This window comes from Cnephaeus nilssonii (assembly GCF_951640355.1).
Source record: "Cnephaeus nilssonii genome assembly, chromosome: Y".
Taxonomy (NCBI): Eukaryota; Metazoa; Chordata; class Mammalia; order Chiroptera; family Vespertilionidae; genus Cnephaeus; species Cnephaeus nilssonii.
Window position 1 is genome coordinate 8,518,486 of NC_137096.1, and position 18,721 is coordinate 8,537,206.

Below are 18,721 nucleotides of genomic sequence, written 5' to 3' on the forward strand. Positions count from 1 at the left end.
GGAGACAGCCAACCAATGATTTTGTCTCATTATTGCGGTTTCTATCCTTCTCTTCCTCTCCCTTCCTCTCTGAATTAATAAGAAATGCACTTAAGAAATGGTAAAATATGCTCCCAAGTTGATGGGCCCAAACAATAAGAGGGGAAGGAAGAACAAAATAAAGTAATGGCAATAAAAAGTATGAAGGGTCAGGTGCTTTCTGTGGCAAGCTAGGAAGCAGCTGACACCCAGCAGAGAGAGACAAGCACATGAGTAGCTGGCACTTCATGAGAGGCAGTAGAAGGAGATAAAGCAGGACTGACTCCCTCACATTAAGGGAGATTAGATGCACACATAGAGCCCTGCCCCTGGGCCTGGGTGTGTGGCCTTCTTCCCAGGTGTTCCTCTGGCAGGCCACACAGTAAGCCAAATGAGACAGCCTAGGGCCAGAATGCAGTGGCATGTAGACAGGGAGCCTGTTTCTTACTGGACAGCTGACTTTGCGTTGACTATGGGATCCACCCGCAGAGTATGACATCTCCCTTTCACTTGGTTGTATTGCCCCGCAAGGTGGCCCTCCATACCCACAACTGCCCAGAGTGATCTTCACCTGTGTCCATTTAAGTGCTCTCCGGGAACTGGCTTGGTGTTGTCCACTCTTCAGACACAAAACCCAGGACAAGTCTGTGGCTCAGAGCTGGTTTACGACCTCCTTGATTGAGGGGAAGGAGGGACATGTGGGGAGAGTCTTCTCACATTATGACCTAGCCTCCACAAATGGTTTCATATTCTTAGTACAGTACACGGATACTAAGCAAAGTTTTATGCCAGGTTAGCATTATGCTGAAAGGAATATAACTGTGTTTACTGGCCACAATCAATTGCATTCAAGCAGGGGCTGGATCCAGGGGGATGACAGGCATGGATTTTTGAGTTCAAGCCTCTGACTAGCTGGATGATGTCCCTTTCAGTACTGGGGTCTGACTTGTGCACAGGGAAGCTCTACCATGGAGCGGCCAAAGGCCAGTAATGGAGGCTCCCAGTGGGGATCAGTGTTTGAGTCCATGGCCCCTAGGAAGTTGTAGTTCAGTAGTGCTCATAGGAGGCCACTCGTTCCAGCCCCTATGGATGCACCTTCTGTGGGTTGACCCACTGAACATTCACAGAGGTAAGGGAGGAGATACTGGTGCCCCAGAAGGACCACCAAACCAGAAAGGATAAATGGTGATGGATCTCCTGAAACCAACCTCACCAGACTAGTGTCTGTGCATCACAGATGCTCATGCACTCTTATTTAAACAGTAACTGCAGATGGGAGAATCATGTTAATATGTCATAGAGGACACCAGATGGTTCACATTCAGTTCCCTTTATTACTGACATTTATTCACAAGCATTCAAGCAAAGGTAATCCTTGCATCTACCTCCCAAGCCAGAATCCCTCCCCTCTAGAGATTCAGGTGCATATCTCTAACTCCTTAGGACCCATCTCCCCAAAGAAACCATCTGCCCCCCTGTCAGCATTTCCCCCCACCACTGAGTAGTTGTCTGAAACTGGCTGCTGGGTTCCTGTAAGATACACTTAGGTCTGGGCTTCAGTGTCCAAGAGCCGAGAGTAAAGCCTATGAGATGTGCACCGAGCTAGACAGACATGTATCAGGGTCACATAATGGGGTTTGGGTTTTAGAAGATTCTACAGCCACAGTGAGGACAGGGGTAAGCACAAAACCATATCATGCCGGGCTGCCCCAACTCCTGGAACATATGTTTCAGCTTGGCATGCACCTGAGCAAGTCGGCCCAGGTGGATGGTGCTGCTCCTTTCCTCGTAACTCTCCAGGGGGGCAGGATACAGCACGCAATTCAGCTTGCTCAGCCCGATGATGTGGCGAAGCAGGTCCTCCCAGACGGTCATGCAGATGGTGTTTTCACAAAAACTTAGGGTCATGAGGTTAGAGCAGTGGCTCAGTGCAGGCAGGAGGACCATGATCTGGGGGTCCATGATCCCACACTCATCCAAGTCCAAGTCCTGCAGTGTGGGGGTGGCTCTCTCTAACAGAAATTGAGGTTGGTCAGGTTGAGCCTCCTTAATTCAGGACTCTCACCTGGCTGACATTCAGGTGCTGAGAGAGATGTCTCAAGTCACTTTCTAAAAGCAGGCAGTTCGTGATGGACAGAGTCTCCAAAGGCTTCTTCAGGCAGCTGGGAGATATAGAGCAGTTAGGTGAGGGGGGGAGGACCTTGGGGGAAGAGCAATATGAGCATAAGGCAGGCCTTAAGGTAAAGAGGCCCATGTCACCAAAGTCTAAAGTCTTCCAGATGATGATCAAACACAGGATGTTGCACAGTGACAAGTGTGATTCATGTCAGTGCAAATTTGAGTGGAATCTTTTCTCCATCTCTTATCTGCTCTGCGAGGATTTCAACTGGATGAAACCTCATACTCTCCATTTGCTCATCTGTCACCAGGAGCACATCATACACCCCCACCCTCATACACACAGGTATTGTGAGCATGAATGATGGTAGGTAAATATGGGAGGAGCTCAGAATGGAGCCTGACACAATGTCTAAAGCAGGAAGCAACCAGTGAACTTTGGTATTGGAGACATGACCCAAAATGCCTTCAATTCAGGTTCCCTTCCAGCCACAGCCTGGGTACCTGTCACCCTCATCTCTTAGCCCATGAGGCTACTGGCATAGTTGCAGAAAGGGCTAATCTGGACACGGTCGGGTAACATCCAGTGGGGGCTGCCACCCTGCAGGAACTTAGATCACTGCATCATCTACAAACTACCTATCCCTTTTCATGATACCTCCCTCCAGAATCCTGCATTTACCAGGAATTCCCTTAGCAGGAGCCTTTGGCAAGCCTTGGCAGACAGGTGATTCGAGGCAGGTTTGCATTGAAAGGCTGCCATCACCAAATAGCTAAGTGTGGACCTTAACCCCTGAAACCTCACCTCTGATGGGCTTTCCTCTCTTCACTGCCATCTTCACTTGGTTCCATTGCATAATCTTCCCTCAGACACCACTTAGAAGATTCCCAAGCTACCATCACTGGCCTGAAACCCCCTTTACTTCCATTCCTAGCAAGAGTCTCTTTAATAGCATCTTTCTTAGTTCATACATCCTACCTTAGTCTGGCGGGGCGGGGGGTTTACTTGACAACATGCAAGGTGGCAGAGCAGTGAACAAGACACTGACTGTGTGGACCTTCTGGTGACTCAGGCTCTCTAGCACTGCTGATGGACAGCACATAGGAGGTCCTGTCACTGTGGACTGAAATGAGAAGGAGCTCGCTCTGGTCTGCAGGGAAACCTCGCCACCCCTCACCTGAGCATCTGGTCCAGGCAACCTTGGAGGAAGGAGACATCATCCAAATAGAGCTCCTGGAGGTGAGACTGGCTGAGGAACTGAGAGGTGACCAGGTTAACACACTGCTCCTCCTGCTCCAAGGTGGTATGAGAAAACATAAATTCGTGGGAGAGGAGGAACCGACGCAGATTCACCATCAGGCCCAGGTAAGGAGCGAACTTTCTCAGAGTGGACAGCTTCCAGGTACAATTTAAAACCTTCAGCTTCTTACAGCAAAGGTGCAGCAAACCTCTCCTTTCACTGACTTTCTTAATCAGGTACCTGAGGGACTCATCAAGGACACCTTTCATGAGGCAAAGGTCTACTAACACCCACACGGGGGCCAAGGGTGGCTTTGGCCCTGCCCTTAAGCTATCCACTTTCACCCTTTTTCTCATGGGCTGTGGGGCCTCAGGCTCCAGCAACGAGCACACATCAGCTCTGGTTCCGGCTCACAAGATCCAGAAATCCTGATGAGCTCCCCTCTGTAAATTGAGCATCTGCATTTTCCAGCTCCTGCAGAGAAAATAGGATGTAGCCTGGGATGAATTAAGATAACAGTGAATGAGACTATGGCCTTGAGTCTGGAAATCAGCTGCTCCTTGCACTACTGGGATCCTTCATGGTCCCCATTCCTGGTACCTTTAGGTGCCACTAGGAAGGGTGGACTCATGTCCCTTCGGTCACCCTCTGCATCTTCATCAGTCCTATATATGTGAAACCTGATCTCAGAATGACCACAGCAGTACCTTCAAGGCCTCCCTGAACTCTCTCCTTGGCCCTGCACTCTCCCGTATCCCAGATGTAACTGATCAAATCCCCAGGGCCCAACCAGGCTGCTGAATCCCCCTCACCTGGGTCGAGTCTCCTGGGCAAGCGGGACATCCAGCCCATCGAACTCAGCCTGCAAGATATCATGGTAAGGCTCCCTATGGTTCATCAGGGCTCCCAGAGGGAGGCAGGGGAAAGGCCAAGCCTGCTACATGGCCTTCAGGACTTTGCTGTGCTTCCCGGCAAAGGCTGCTGTGAACAGAAATGGAAGAGCTCCATAGGCAACCACTCCACCGCAGTGATGGCCGAGGCTTCATCCCTCAGCAGGCTCTGGCATGCCAGGTCCAGGAGTCTGCGTGGAGCCTGGAAGTTCATCCTGATGAAGTGGCTCTTAAAGACATCCTGGGAAATGGTTGGGAGCAAGGTATCATGTCAGGCTGAGCATGAGCAACCCCATTTCCTCTCAGACCAGAGAAACCATCTGAAGGTCAGAGGCACTGCTCTGGTAACAACTGGAGCGTCCCAATTTCCCCCATCCGGTTTTCTGCTTAGGGGCCGAAAAGCCACTCAGCCCTGCCTCTCCTAGGCTTCCTGGCAGGACAAGCACCTCACCAGGCACCAAGGAGTGGTGAGGTGGCCACTGGACACCTCCCACATCTACCCACTATCTACCTGTAATTCTGCTGTGCAATGAGTACTGGGAAATCCGAGAGATGGTCCCAGCATTTTCAGGGAAAATCTTTCCAGGACTGAAAGCACCTGGAATAGGCAGCAGCCCCTGGTCCCGCACCACCTCTTGCTAAGCTCCAACAAATAAAGCAGATGGGGAAGATTAAGGAACACCCACACAATGCGTACATTGTGGCCTTTGATATGTTTTTAGTGAGAAAGCATAAAAGCAGCACAAAAGTTTTCTAAATAATCGGGGAGCTAGAGGTGAGAAAAATAACCATTAATTCCGAGATGTACATTTTATTGTGTGTCCCTTCTATGAATATTAGAATGACCACTTAGTCCATGACAACAGAGGGCTTTCAGGTCACAACTAAACCTCCTCTCAAAAAGTGACTGCAAGCCCTGGTCAGTGTTGCTCTGTTGGTTGAGCATCCACCCTTGCACCCAAAGGAATCTTGCAGGCTCCATTCCCAACCCCCAGTATAGGGTGGGCAGGAGACCGCTGTTGGATGTTTCTCCCATCAATGTTTTTCTCTCTCTTTCTCCCTTCCTCTCTTTCTAAACATCACTTGGCTTTTATGAAAGACCTCCCTTAAGATCTGTTGTCAGACACACAGCCTGGCCGCTAAAATGCTAAAAAGGATTTTGCCAATTTGGCCTACAATAGGTTCCTTAGGGATATTCTACTTTCAGATAGCAGGAAAATTTGCCCTGAAAATCTCTATGAATGGGATATATCAAACCAGAAATCAAAACGTTTTGGATTATGGCTAACCTACATCTAGAGGCAAAGGCAAAGTCTCCTTATTTTTTAGGATAAAATGACAATTCTCTGTGGGACCTTGGCCTGCATGTCCTTGAGGACCACATTAGGCTCCTGACTCACCAGAGTGGACATGGTGCAGGGAGCCCTCTGCTCAGACCTGGGCAGTGACTCTCATTCTCTAGCCTCTGGTCCCTCCTCAGCCTCCTCAGAAACTATTATACCCCATCTGGCCACACCTTCTTTTGAGGTCCTAGCTGAAATGGCAACTTCCAACTGAAAGCTGAACCTTAGTACTGGATCTCCAGGCAGTTAACATGATTGGGTTTTGCACTCTATACACCTCCAACTGAATCCTAGGTCCATTCATGAAAGGAAAAGAAAATGAAACCAACCTGGAAGTAGACTTGATGGGTTGTTGGTACCACATCTAAATTTACTAACGTTCCTGTTAACACACCATTAGGCAGACAAGGTATCCTCTCAAGAGAAAAAGGTATACAATGCAACAGTATTGAGTACCAAATAGTCCCTGACACTTGATGTTACCTCAATTGCAAATACGTGCCCATTCAAAGAGGAACAGAGGGACAGTTGGTCTTCCAGATTTTGAGGATAAAGCCTTCCCCAAAGGAGGTATGGCCAAAAATCACATCTAGGGATTGATCAGGAGAATGGATGGGTGCCAGTTTGTATGGGACCAAGGGACAAGGTGCACCTTTGGGAAACTCAAAAACCCTGACCAGATGAGCTCAGCAAACTGGCTTGAGAAAATTAAATGTAAAAATGTGGGCTGTGCAGAGGCCAGAGGAGAGGTGTGGCAGGGGAACCTGGGAAGTGGCATATCCAATTCTGAAAGCCATTGAGGGGCGAGAGTGTTGGGTTCTTTGGAATCTTGGTGGCACAGAGAAAAATACACGTGGACCAAAAGTCCTATGTAACCTTATCAAGAAGCTGCTTCCAGAGGGCATTCTCTTTGGCTCAGGCCTCCTCTTTCACATCCCAACCTTCCACAGGCAGCACATTAGGCCCAGGCATGTTCTAGGGGCCTGGCCCTAAACATGACTGCCAAAGTCTGTATGGATAACTAATGTTTGCTCATCCCCAGGGAACAAACCATGCAAATTGGCTTCAAAAAGCTCCTTCTGGGCCTAAAATTCTCACTCAGATTGTGAGGGAAGTGTGTTCTCTCTCAGGTCTCAGCACAGTGCACACATACACCTTCCCCTTCAAAGATCTGAAGCTGTATTAGAATTTGGCTTATAAAGATCTGCCATAATTTGGAATATCCCATGCTGCACTGAGTCACACATTGGATCTTTTGAAATTGAGAGAGACAAACATAGAGAGATTGAGACAGAGGAGAGAGAGAGAGACAGAGAAAGACAGAGAGAGAGGGGTGGGGAGAGAGGGAGAGAGAGAGGCACAACTTTTCTGCAGGCTCTTATCTACCCCCTGCAATGTGATGCCCAAACAACTCTCATATTCCAGGGAGAGGGACCATGTGACAGATTAGCACAGTGGTGTTCACCAGAAAAGTCCAGACTGGTTGATTAGATTTCTGGAAGAGGTTCAAACTGTAATGAGTTTAGGAAGTTAATATAGACTTGTATCCTGGGCTTTTAGCAAGAGCGGTGGTACCTGGGGACTGTATTACTCTTTAACACCAACATTACATGCACCAGGCAGAAAGTGAAAAATTGTAGGACACTAAGCTCAGGAAGCTTCTATGAGATCCCAGAGTCCAGGATATACAAGGAGGCAGGAGGGACCACTTAGAATGACCTAGAAACAAAGTCTAAGCTGAACATGTCGTCTTCAAGAGCAAGTGTTATGCCCAGAGTTCAGGGTCTCCAATAATCAACCACCAGGGAGCCTTTTCTCCGATGCAAAAGCAAAGAGTCTTTATTCAAACCCGGGTTTGGCTCCCAGCCTCCTCCTGACGCAGCAGTGGGGCAAGAGAGCGAACCCCAGGGGAGGGGTAGTTTATAAAGGGTTGGTCATTTGGGTGGGCTTAGGGAAGTGACGTGGGTTACAGAGATTGCTTAATTTGGACTGAGTCTACTTCTCTACACTCCTATTGGCAGGTTTATGCAACTGTTACATTCTCGCGGTTTTCTAAGAAAAAGGAGTCATATACATAGTTACACAGGATGGAGGGTACAGTACATTTTGTGCTGGCCTGCTCTGCCCTTTCATTCCCCCCTTGTCTTGGGACACCCGGCTCAATCATGAGACGGTTTGCATTTTTATTTTGTCTCTTATTTCTAGCTAAGGTCTCTAGTACTACAGTCCGCAAAAGTACTGTCCACAGTGAATTCCAGTTCTTCTCCTGCAGGTGTCGAGTTTTCTCCTGGCCTTCGTGGAGCCCAGGCTAGGGATCTCACGGGTGGTTGTCAGGATCCAGGCCGTTTCCTGGTGCAGGAGCTGGGAGTGGTGTAGCCAGGTCTGGACGCCGTCTACTTTAATAGCCGTGGGCGTGCTTAGGATAACAGTGTAGTGTTCCTTTCAGGTTGGGGTGAGTCCTTGGGCAGTGAACTTCTTTACCCACACCGAGTCCCTGGGCTGGAAGGGATGTACAGGGTCCGCGGTGGGCATTGGCAGAGCATCACGAACAAGCCTATGGGTGGCTCTCTGGGTATACTGCAGAGCCTGTAAGGACTTGAGTAAGGGAATGGTTATGAATTCCAGCTTTCAGTTTCTCCCTGACCCTGGGAAGGATGGGGGAAGGTCTACTATACATGATTACAAACGAAGGGGGAACCCCTTCTGGTAGGGGGTATACCTGGCCCATAAGAGGGTGAAGGGCAGAAGGTTGGTCCAGTTTTCACCGGTTTCTAGGATAAATTTAGTTAAATTCTTTTTCTGAGTCTTGCTCATGCCTGTCCTAAGGCTTGAGCTATATTTTGAGATATCTTGGCTACAAAGGCAGGGCTGTTATCTGATCTTATGACTACTGGCAGCCTGAATCTAGGTATAATCTCCTAGCAACTATAGAGGTAGTTTCTGTCCTAGTGGGGTATGCTTCAATCCAACCCGAGAAGGTGTCTATGAGAACTAGCAGGTACTTGTACTCTGATGCTGGTGGCTTAATTTCTGTGAAATCTACCTCCCAATGCTCTCCTGGGGAATTTTCGTGGGTCCTGAAATCTCAGGGGGACCCTCTTATCTTGCTTAGCATTTACCTGTGCACAGACACTACTTCTAGTGACTATGCCTTTAATTATTTTATCTAAGCTTGGTAGTACCTGCCTCGCAGAAGTTCAGAAGTCTTGGTGATGCCAAGTGGGTAGCCTGGTGTAACTGGGCAACTAACGTCCGACCTAGAGCCTCTGAGACCAACAGTCTGTCATCTGGTAGTATCCACCAACCATCTGGTCCTTTGATGGCTTGCTTCTGTTCTGCCAATTCCTCCTCTTGTTTGGTGTAAGAAGGGGTCTGTGTAGGTCCAGGTACGGCAGGGTTACTAAAACTTGTAAAGGCCCCATTGGTTTTTGGGCGGCTTCCTTGGCAGTTTGGTTTGCGGCTCTATTTCCTCTGGCTTCAATTGTCTCTCCTTTCTGATGTCCTTTGCAGTGCACTATTGCAACTGCCCTTGGGAGCCAGATGACCTCTAATAAGGCTAAAATCTCTTTTTTATTTTTAATGTCTTTTCCCGCTGCAGTTGGTAACCCTCTTTCCCGGTGGATGGCACTGTGTCCCCATCGGAGGGCCTGGAGTAAGGCCAAAAGCTCGACTTTCTGTGCCATGGTTCCCCTATTCAGGGACTGCACCCAAATGGTGCGGTCCAGGGTGACTACCGCTGCTCTGCATATCAGATGCCATCCTGAGCATAACTGCTCCCAACCGTGAACAGTACCTTGTCTGGTGATGATAGCGGAACATCTGTCAGGTCTGGGCGAGCTGTTCATACTGCGTCTGTTACTCCTGTGCAGTCATGAATGGATTCCTCTGGATTATTATCTGGAAGCAGGCTGGCAGGGTTGATGGCCAGTGTCTTATGGAACCGGACACAGGGCTGGTCTAGGAGAAGAGCTTGGCACTGGGTGATCCCGGTGTTTGACATCTATCTCTTTGGAGCATCTCGAAGGAGGGCCTCCACACCATGGGGTGTTGTCAGGGCTAGTTCCTGGCCCAGAGTCTATTTATCTGCCTCCTTCACCAGCAATGCTGTGGTGGCCACTGCCCGGAGGCACGCTGGCCACCCTGCTACCACGGGGTCTAGCCTCTTAGACAGATAAGCAACAGGTCTCTTCCAGGGACCTAGAGTCTGAATGAGAACCCCTTTGGCAATGCCTCTTACCTCACTCACGTGGAGGTGGAAGGGCTTCGTGACGTCTGGTAAGGCTAGGGCAGGTGCTGAGATGAGAGCCTTCTTTAGCTCCTCAAAGGCCTATTGTTCTACTTCGGTCTAGTTCAGCAGCTGCATTCCCCCAGTACTTGAGTCTAGAGGTTTAGCAATCTCTATGAGCCCCGGTATCCACAGGTTGTAGTATCCAACTGCCTCTAAGAATTCCCACTCCGTCCCCCTCAAAGGATATGGTGGCAGTCCAAATAGTTTCTGTAGGAGGTCACATCTACACAGGGGGTACGGGCATTCTGGCATGACCAGAAATGAATGCGTTACCGTGTCCTTCCGAGGTCTACAGTCCTTTTTGATGTCCAAGGAAAACAGGCAATTTGTCCGGTGGCTCCCTGGACTGATGTCTTCTTAGAGGTCACAGGTCCCATTGGCTCTGTCAAGACTGAATAGGCTGCCCCAGTGTCTACCAGGAAACTAACAGGTTTGCCTCTCACTTGTAAGGTTACCCTGGGCTCCTGGGGGCTCAATGGAAAGGAGCCCCAGTCCTGTCAGTTCTCTTCCTCTAAGTTAAAGACCCTTGGAGTCTGAGTTTCCCCTTTTGCTTCTCTAGGTAACCTGCCAGGACATTTTCTCTTGCAGTGCCCCCGCTTCCTACAGTAGGCATACTAATTCCTTCCTATTTGCTGCTGGCTTTTTTTTCCTTTTAATATTTCTCTGTTCTTTTTTTTATTATATATATAAACCTTTACAAATTTCATAATTTTAAATTAGCCTTTAAACCTTCTTCTATGTCCTTCAAAAATGTATAACTATGCATCAAATCTTCTATTATTTTAAAATATTTAGAGAAAGGCAGAGGGAGGAGGGAGCAGGCCTATCACCCTGTTCCCAGGCCTCCAGCCGCTTGAAATCCAAAAATGCTACATTTTTCCTACAGATAAGGATCTCAGATTCTGATAAGCCTGAAAAGGGGAATTACTAGCTGTGCCTTCTTTAAGCCCCCTAACAGAACATGCCTTTAAGCCCCCTAACAGAACACGGTGAAAAGTGTCCAAGGAGTCGTCAGGGGTTCTTGGGTCTCATTGGGGCGCAAGGGGTCACAAGGGAATTTCCCTTTTTCATCGCTGCCTCCAGCAGCTACTCAAAACAACCCCCGGAGGGGATGGACACCGGGTGGGCGGAGGCAGGGAGCGCGGCGAGGGTCCCAGGTGGTGAAGGAAGGCTCCCACCGGGGCGTTTTCATCTGGCAGTCCACTCTCTGTTCCCACTGGGAAAAGCGCTTGTCTCCTGCCAATGAAGGTGGCATGGGGGGGGGGGGGGGGACCAGTGACCCTTACACTGCAATCAGACTCCCTGACCTTTCTGAAAAGCCCCTCTGTTTGAGTGTGTTTCTATTAAAATTACTGATTTTAAAACTATAACTTAAGAGTTGATATAAACACACAAGGACCAATTGGCCCACAAAATATTTTCCTTTTCTTCTTAAAGATTTTACAATGTGCTGTAACCATTAATCACATCAAAGTTAAATGGCCAATTGAGACAAACACTTCTGAGACCGTTTCTCTACCACTGATTAAGACTGGGTGGCAGCAGGTATCAGAAATAAGATTCATTTAGTTTTTGAGCTTGCTGGGCAGACTTGGTGACTTTGCCAGCTCAAGCTTTCTTCTTATAAATGATTAATTTTAAAATTTGGTCCCTGCTTTTAATCTCTTGGACCACAATTGTTACAACTTTATACCTTCAAATGAATAAACATAGACAGAAATGTTGTTAGGCGGGCCGATTCCCCCTCTGACGGAGAGAAAACACCCCTGGGGAAAAAAGAATCCCAGTGGCCACTCAGCGGGGGTTGCTACCCGTCAGAGCACTCAGCCTTAAACAAATTAAATGTTTCTTATTTCTTTTTACAGACTTCTATATATAAACAAATAATTATAACCAGGCAGACAACAAAATATCAAACAAACATCTGTCCTTATATCATTTCAGTAAATAAGTATTCTTACATTCTTGGGATCTAAGCAGATAACAGGAATACTGCCTCTAAGTCCCCTGATGGGGGCCTCCCTTTCCTACTGTTGCTTTTTCTGGCTTCTGCCATAGGCCAGTGGGCGGGACCAGTGTGTTGAAGGAAAAGTCATCCTGCAGTCCGGCTCGGGGAGGGACAGGTTACACATAGAGCGTTATTTCAGGAGAGGGAAAACCTTGATAAAAGCTCAGTAATCCAATCACACAGTCAAAGGTTACACAGGAAGGGAAGAACCACTCAATGTCCTCTGAGAGGATTTTAACAAACTGATAACAAACTGACAAAACCTTGACAAATCAAAACTCAACAAATAATATATACATATAGGGCCCAATTATGACAGAAAATATAAGACAAAAAGACAAAACAAACAGTCCTGATACCAACATGACAAAACACAAAACAAACACCTGTTGAGAGGGAGAGCCTCCAGCCCCTTCTGGGGGGTCCCTCTCTCCTCTTGCAGGAGGAGATTTTTTGTGAGCTGAAAGCCTGGATGGCCTCCTGAAAGAAAATATTTTTAATCCAGTTACAGATGCTATTAGAATCAGAATGAGAGAGGAAGGGAAAGATCAGGTTATGTCCTCTATGAGGATCCTAATAAAAACAGTAAGTTAAACAAACGGTTAACGGGGTCTATAAAGAGTTAATAGTAACTTCAGCCTTAGTTTCACGTTGGACTATGATGTCACAGGCAGGGACAGGACCTTGAAAATCTCTTCGCCCTGTGAAGCTGTTAGCTGGGAGTCTCCCAGCACCAAAAGAGATAAGGAAGCTGTAAATAAAAGTTCTTTTGTTCTTTGAAATGTTATAAATGGATACTTTTAAATCAACCTTAGGACTTTAAAATTCAATTTAATACAGTAAATTCACAAATCAGAGCAAACTGAAACCTTCATTTATACAAACAGAGGAATTTTTATCATCTAAGTGGGCTGATTCCCTCTCTGACGGAGAACAAAGGACTCTGAGAAAAAGATGTCTCAGCAGCTGCTAAAGACCTTTGTATTCCGCCATAGCAGGTCCGCCCTATCTTTAAATAAATTAAACAGCAGAAAGAGATAACAAATATTTTCACATTTATATTTATATACCAAACAGTCTGAGTTTTTGACTCCTATTAGATATTTACCAGAGTTTAAACAGTCACCTGATTAATTTGCCTGAGGAAGCTCTATGGCCTCCGGGTGGGGGCGGAATTAAGCTCCCCTTTCCACTCACTTGGAGTGGACTGAGTCTATCCCATAACGTCCGTCCAGTAATTCCACAGAAGTCCACAGAAAGACACAGAAAGCAAACAGACAAAGACACCCGGGAACAGATGGACGATGGCCCTGCGCCAACCAGCGGGAGCGACCCGCTTCGTCCCAGAGTTTTGAGGGGAAGCCACTCCCCTCCAGACGGGGGTTTTTACACCCCTCCAGATGGAGAACCAGAGCGTCCTCTGACCCTCCGACCCAGGTCCACCTGTGCGTCCACTTAGACCGTTTTGGGCACTTCAGACTTGGCTTCAGAAGCGAGCTCGCACAGAACAGACAATACAGACACTTACCGCGGTCAGTCAGCAGTCAGACTCTTCGGATCGGGTCCCTCGTGGGTATTGGGGAACCCCGGGCGAGCCCCCAAATGTTATGCCCAGAGTTCAGGGTCCCCAATAATCAACCACCAGGGAGCCTTTTCTCCGATGCAAAAGCAAAGAGTCTTTATTCAAACCCGGGTTTGGCTCCCAGCCTCCTCCTGACGCAGCAGTGGGGCAAGAGAGCGAACCCCAGGGGAGGGGTAGTTTATAAAGGGTTGGTCATTTGGGTGGGCTTAGGGAAGTGACGTGGGTTACAGAGATTGCTTAATTTGGACTGAGTCTACTTCTCTACACTCCTATTGGCAGGTTTATGCAACTGTTACATTCTCGCGGTTTTCTAAGAAAAAGGAGTCATATACATAGTTACACAGGATGGAGGGTACAGTACATTTTGTGCTGGCCTGCTCTGCCCTTTCACAAGAAACATTCCTCTTTCCACCCCCATGCAGAGCCTGCTATCCCAGGGCATGAGCTCTGGCAATGGAGGCAGGAACACATGTGCATCAAGGGCTGTCCTTCCTGCCCAGTATTGGACCAGCCCCACTGACTCCCAGCACCCACACATGAATCTGGGGGATGTTTTTACCATATTCTGGTCACCTACCACCTACCCTCATCATGGCTCTCACTTATGTACAGCCCAGAGCAGTCTCTGAGCATATGATTCCTACTGGAATCCAAAGGCATATGCTCTTCCGAAAATTTCTTTTTTTGGAGCAGGAGGGTGGTCCTTAGAATGTGCTCTCAAGGCTGAGAGCCCTCTATTTGCATTCCTGGAATGTCAGCCAACCACTCATGATCCTGATGCTGGGACACCCACTATTGACAGAAATCAGGAGTTCCCCCCAATTCATCTGAGCTGTTTTGGAGAACATGACATGCTCAATGTGCAGAAGGAAAAACAACATCCAAGCTGCTTTCCTGGATCCAGAGAGGCTCTGAGTTGGCTGCAGGATGCCCTTCCTGGGTTCCAGAGCAAGCCCTGCATCTGTGGACCTTCACAGGCCCTGGGGATCAGTCCCTATGCATGGGCTTTCCCACATTAAGCTCTCCTAACCCAGGCTTTGAGCAGACATGCATCCACCAAACTGGACATCCTCGACAGAATAGACACATTCCTAGAAAAATATAAGCTTCTAAAACTCAATCAGGAAGAATAAAAAAAAAACCACACAACATGAATAGGTCGATAACTAGTGATAAAATGGAAACAGTAATCAAAAAGCTTCCAGCAAACAAAAGCCCTGGACCAGATGGCTTCACAGTGGAGTTTTCCCAAACATCAAAGAAATTAAAATAAATACTTCTCAGACTATTCCAAAAAATGCAAGAGAAAGGCATACTTCTAAGATCATTCTATAAAGCCAGCTTTACCTTAATAACAAAACCACCTAAAGACACCACAAAGAAAAACAATTACAGGCCTATATCCCGGATGAACATTGATGCTAAAATCCACAGCAAAATTCCAGCAAACCGGATGCAGCATTACATCAGAAAGATCATACACCATGAACAAGTGAGATTTATTCCAGGGATGCAAGTCATGTACAATATCCACAAGTCAATAAATGTGATATGTCACATAAACAAACTGAGAGACAAAAATCAAATAATCATATCAATCGATGCAAAAAAGGCATTTAACAAAGCTAAACACCTTCTCTGATAAGCCCAGCAAAGTGGGACTAGAAGGATCATAATAACAGCCTTATATGACAAACCTATGGCCAACTTCATACTCAATGGGTAATAACTAACACCATTTCCCTTAAGAACAGGAACAAAACAGGGATGCTGCTTTCACCACTCCTGTTCCACACAGGATTAGAAGTGCTAGCCAAAGTGATCAGACAAGAAGAAGAAATAAATAACACCCAAATTGGAAAAAAAAATAAAGTAAAATTGTCATTATTTGCAGATAACATGATTCTGTACATAGAAAACCCTGAAGACTCCATCAATAATTATTAGACTTAATAAATGAATTTGGCAATGTAGCAGGATACAAAATTAACGCCATGATATCTATGGCATTTTTATACACCAACTAGAGAATCTACATCTATGGCACCCACCTTACAGCTGTGAACCTGAGAATACAGGTTATCAATGGTGCAAGCACGTGGATTCAGAGGAGCTCTACACTCCCTCACAGAAAGGTCAGATTTTGCCTGGGATAAGGTGAGGTTCATGGACCTAGCAGGAGAGAGAAACTCGTGTACAGCGGGAGGTGGAAAACCTGGGGAAGTCTGTGCCCAGAAAAATCCGTGGCCCTTGTGGCTGGCATGATCCCTGAATGTGGAAGGGGGTCCTCAGAGCTGCTAACAGAAGAGAACTCTAAAAAGCAACCCATTTTAATCTGGACACAAAAGGACAGCCTAGATATTTTAAAAGTGTGCCAGCTGCTTAGACACAAGAGGAAAAAAGACTGCACAGACTTGCACCGCAGCCCTGGAGTTCTCACACTTACTCTGGCTCCTTCTTTTTCTTCTTTTTTTTTCTCTTTAAGTCCTTGCTTCTGATTACTAAGCCCAATACATAGGTTCACCAAATTGGGGACAACCAAAGAGACTGCAGGGGAAAGTTGTTTTTCTGGAACCTGGGGATCAGAGCGGGGAATAACCATCAGAGAAACAGCTCTAGGGCAACCCACTCCCACAAACAAAGTATTAAGTGCCACAGGAAAAACAAAATCTAAACACCAGCTAGAGAGAACCTATAGTCCTGGAGGTCAATCCAGAAACACTGTCACCCAGGGGTTGAATCACAAATGGACTCTTGTGTAAACACAAATAAAGGAATACAAGAAATAGAGATGTACTGCCTGCTTAAAACTCAGGACTGACTTACAACACAGAGGAGCAGTGGAACTCAGGGAACTTCAACACTGTCCTGACTAGGAAACAGGCGTGCCAAACAGAACAGTAGAGGAAGTGAATGACCTTCACTACTGCACATTTTTTATTTTTTTCATCTTTTAATAAAGAAACTATTTTTTTCTTTTTTCCTCACTTGATTTTACCTTTTTAATTATTACATCTTTATTTTCCATCAGCATTATTACTACTACTATTTTAGATTTTTTTAAAGTGTCATTTTACTTTTTCTTTATTTTACTTTGGGATTAGTGTTCTACATTCTATTTTCATCTTTCCTTTAGCATCATTTTATTCTACCTTAAATTTACCTTTATGCCATCACTCTCTTACTCACTTTTCCCCTGTTGTTGTCCTGTTTCCCTTACCCTATTTCTGCTTTAGATTTTCCCTATCACTTCATTTTACCGCTCTTAAAATTTCACCCTACTTATATTCCAATCCCCTGCTCCAAGTCCATACACACCTCTCTCATCTCTTTCTTCACTTTCCAATATTTTTTCTCTCTTTGTTGTTTGCTTGATTGTTGATTATATTAATTTTGCTTGTTTGTGAGATTGTTTTGCTTATTCCTTTTTTTTTTTCTTTTTTGTTTTTGTTTTTTGCTTCTGTTTTCCCTGCCCTCACTTAATATTAGTTCTTGTTTGTAGTGTGCATTCATCTCCAGGTACTTGTTGCTGGAATTTGCTGGGATTAGTGTCTTTTCTAATCGAGTTTTCTCCCCATATATATATATATATATATATATATATATATATATATATATATATATATATATATATATATATATATATTCTGTTCCCCTCTTCTTTCTTATTCTCTTTGTCTTCTCTGTTACTTTTTTATCCTTTTCCCAATTTCATTTTTGCATTCCATTTCTTTTCTCTCTTCTTCTTTCTCTCCTACCCTGCAATTCACCTTTCCCTGTTGGTCACCTTTATTTGGGGTTACTAATATCATGAATACATTTCTGTTCGGTGCCTTGTGCATTGTACCTGGTTGTGTTGTATTTTGTGCCTTTAAATGAATGCAGGAGAGAGAGAACTATGTAACCAGACATCTGGAAAAGTAAGATCATGGGGATCCAAAGAAACAGACCGCACATGAAAGAAAAGCAGGCATCACCAGAAAAGGAATTAAACGAAATAGAGGCAAGCAACCTGTCAGAGAAAGAATTCAGAGAAATGGTCATAATGTGGCTGAAAAGAATGGAAGACAAACTCAACAATATGTGCAAGAACCAAGAGGAAATGAAGAAGAACCAAGAAGAAATGAAAAATGACATCGCTGCTGTAAAGAACTCCATAGAAAGCATCAAGAGTAGATTAGAAGAGGCAGAGGACCGCTTCAGTGAGCTAGAATACAAGGTAGGAAAAATACCCAAGTAGAGAAGCTTCTAGAAAAAAAAAAAAAAAGGAGGAGAGCCTAAAGAAACTTTGGGACAGCTCAAAACAAAACAACATCCACATAATAGAGGTTTGAAGGAGAGGAAACTGAGCAAGGAACAGAAAACCTGTTTGAAGAAATAATGACAAAAAACTTTCCTGATATATGGAAGAAAACCACACACAAATCCAAGAAGCTCACAGAGACCCAAGCAAAATGAACCCCAAAAGAACAACCCCACGGCACATTATAATAAAACTAGAAGCCCGGTGCACGACATTAGTGCATGCAGGGGTGGTGGTGGTTTCTCTCAGCCTAGCCTGCACTCTCTCCAATCTGGGACCCTTCTAGGGATGTCCGACCCTTTTTAGGTGCGATCCCGGTGGGACTGGGCGTAAACGGGCAGTCGGGCATCCCTCTCACAATCCAGGACTGCTGACTCCCAACTGCTCGCCTGCCTGCCTTCCTGTTTGCCCCTAACTGCTTCTGCCTGCCAGCCTTATCACCCCTAACCACTCCCTTGCCAGAATGCTTGATGTCTAACTGCTCCCTGCCAGCCGGTTTCCCCCTAACTTCCCTCCCCTGAAGGCCTGGGTCCCTCCCAACTGCTCTTCCCTGCAGGCCTGGTTGCTCCCTAACTGCACTCCCCTGCTGGCTTGAAGGTCCAAAACTTCCCTAAATTGCAGGCCTGTTTCCTACCAACTGCCCTCCCATGCTGGCCATCTTGTGGTGGCCATTTGTGTCCACATGGGGCAGGATCTTTCACCACATGGGTGCAGCCAACTTGTGTGTTGCAGTGATGGTCAATCTGCATATTACTCTTTTATTAGATAGGATAGAGGCCTGGAGCATGGGTGGGGCCAGCTTGTTTTTCCCTGAAGGGTGTCCTGGATCAGGGTGGGGGTACCGTTGGGGCGTGGGGCGGCCTGGGCAAGGGGCCTGCGGTGGTTTGCAGGCCGGCCATGCCCACTGGCGACCAGGCGGAATCTCTGGTA

The 18,721-nt window shown here is 46.5% G+C and overlaps 2 pseudogenes across 2 annotated transcripts in view; both read right to left on the reverse strand.

The window, feature by feature from the left end:
- Positions 1 to 1,662: 1,662 nt before the first annotated feature.
- Positions 1,663 to 3,841, reverse strand: LOC307096516 (melanoma antigen preferentially expressed in tumors-like; annotated as a pseudogene). Its single transcript has 2 exons — positions 3,315 to 3,841; positions 1,663 to 2,180 (listed from the first exon to the last, which is right to left on the reverse strand). The product of its transcript is annotated as a melanoma antigen preferentially expressed in tumors-like (transcript).
- Positions 3,842 to 4,325: 484 nt separating this feature from the next.
- LOC307096518 (claudin-34-like) overlaps positions 4,326 to 18,721 on the reverse strand; it is a 67,170-nt pseudogene continuing 52,774 nt past the window's right edge. Inside the window, exon 5 of the transcript in view lies at positions 4,326 to 4,508. The product of the transcript in view is annotated as a claudin-34-like (transcript). The remainder of the gene's footprint in view (positions 4,509 to 18,721) is intronic.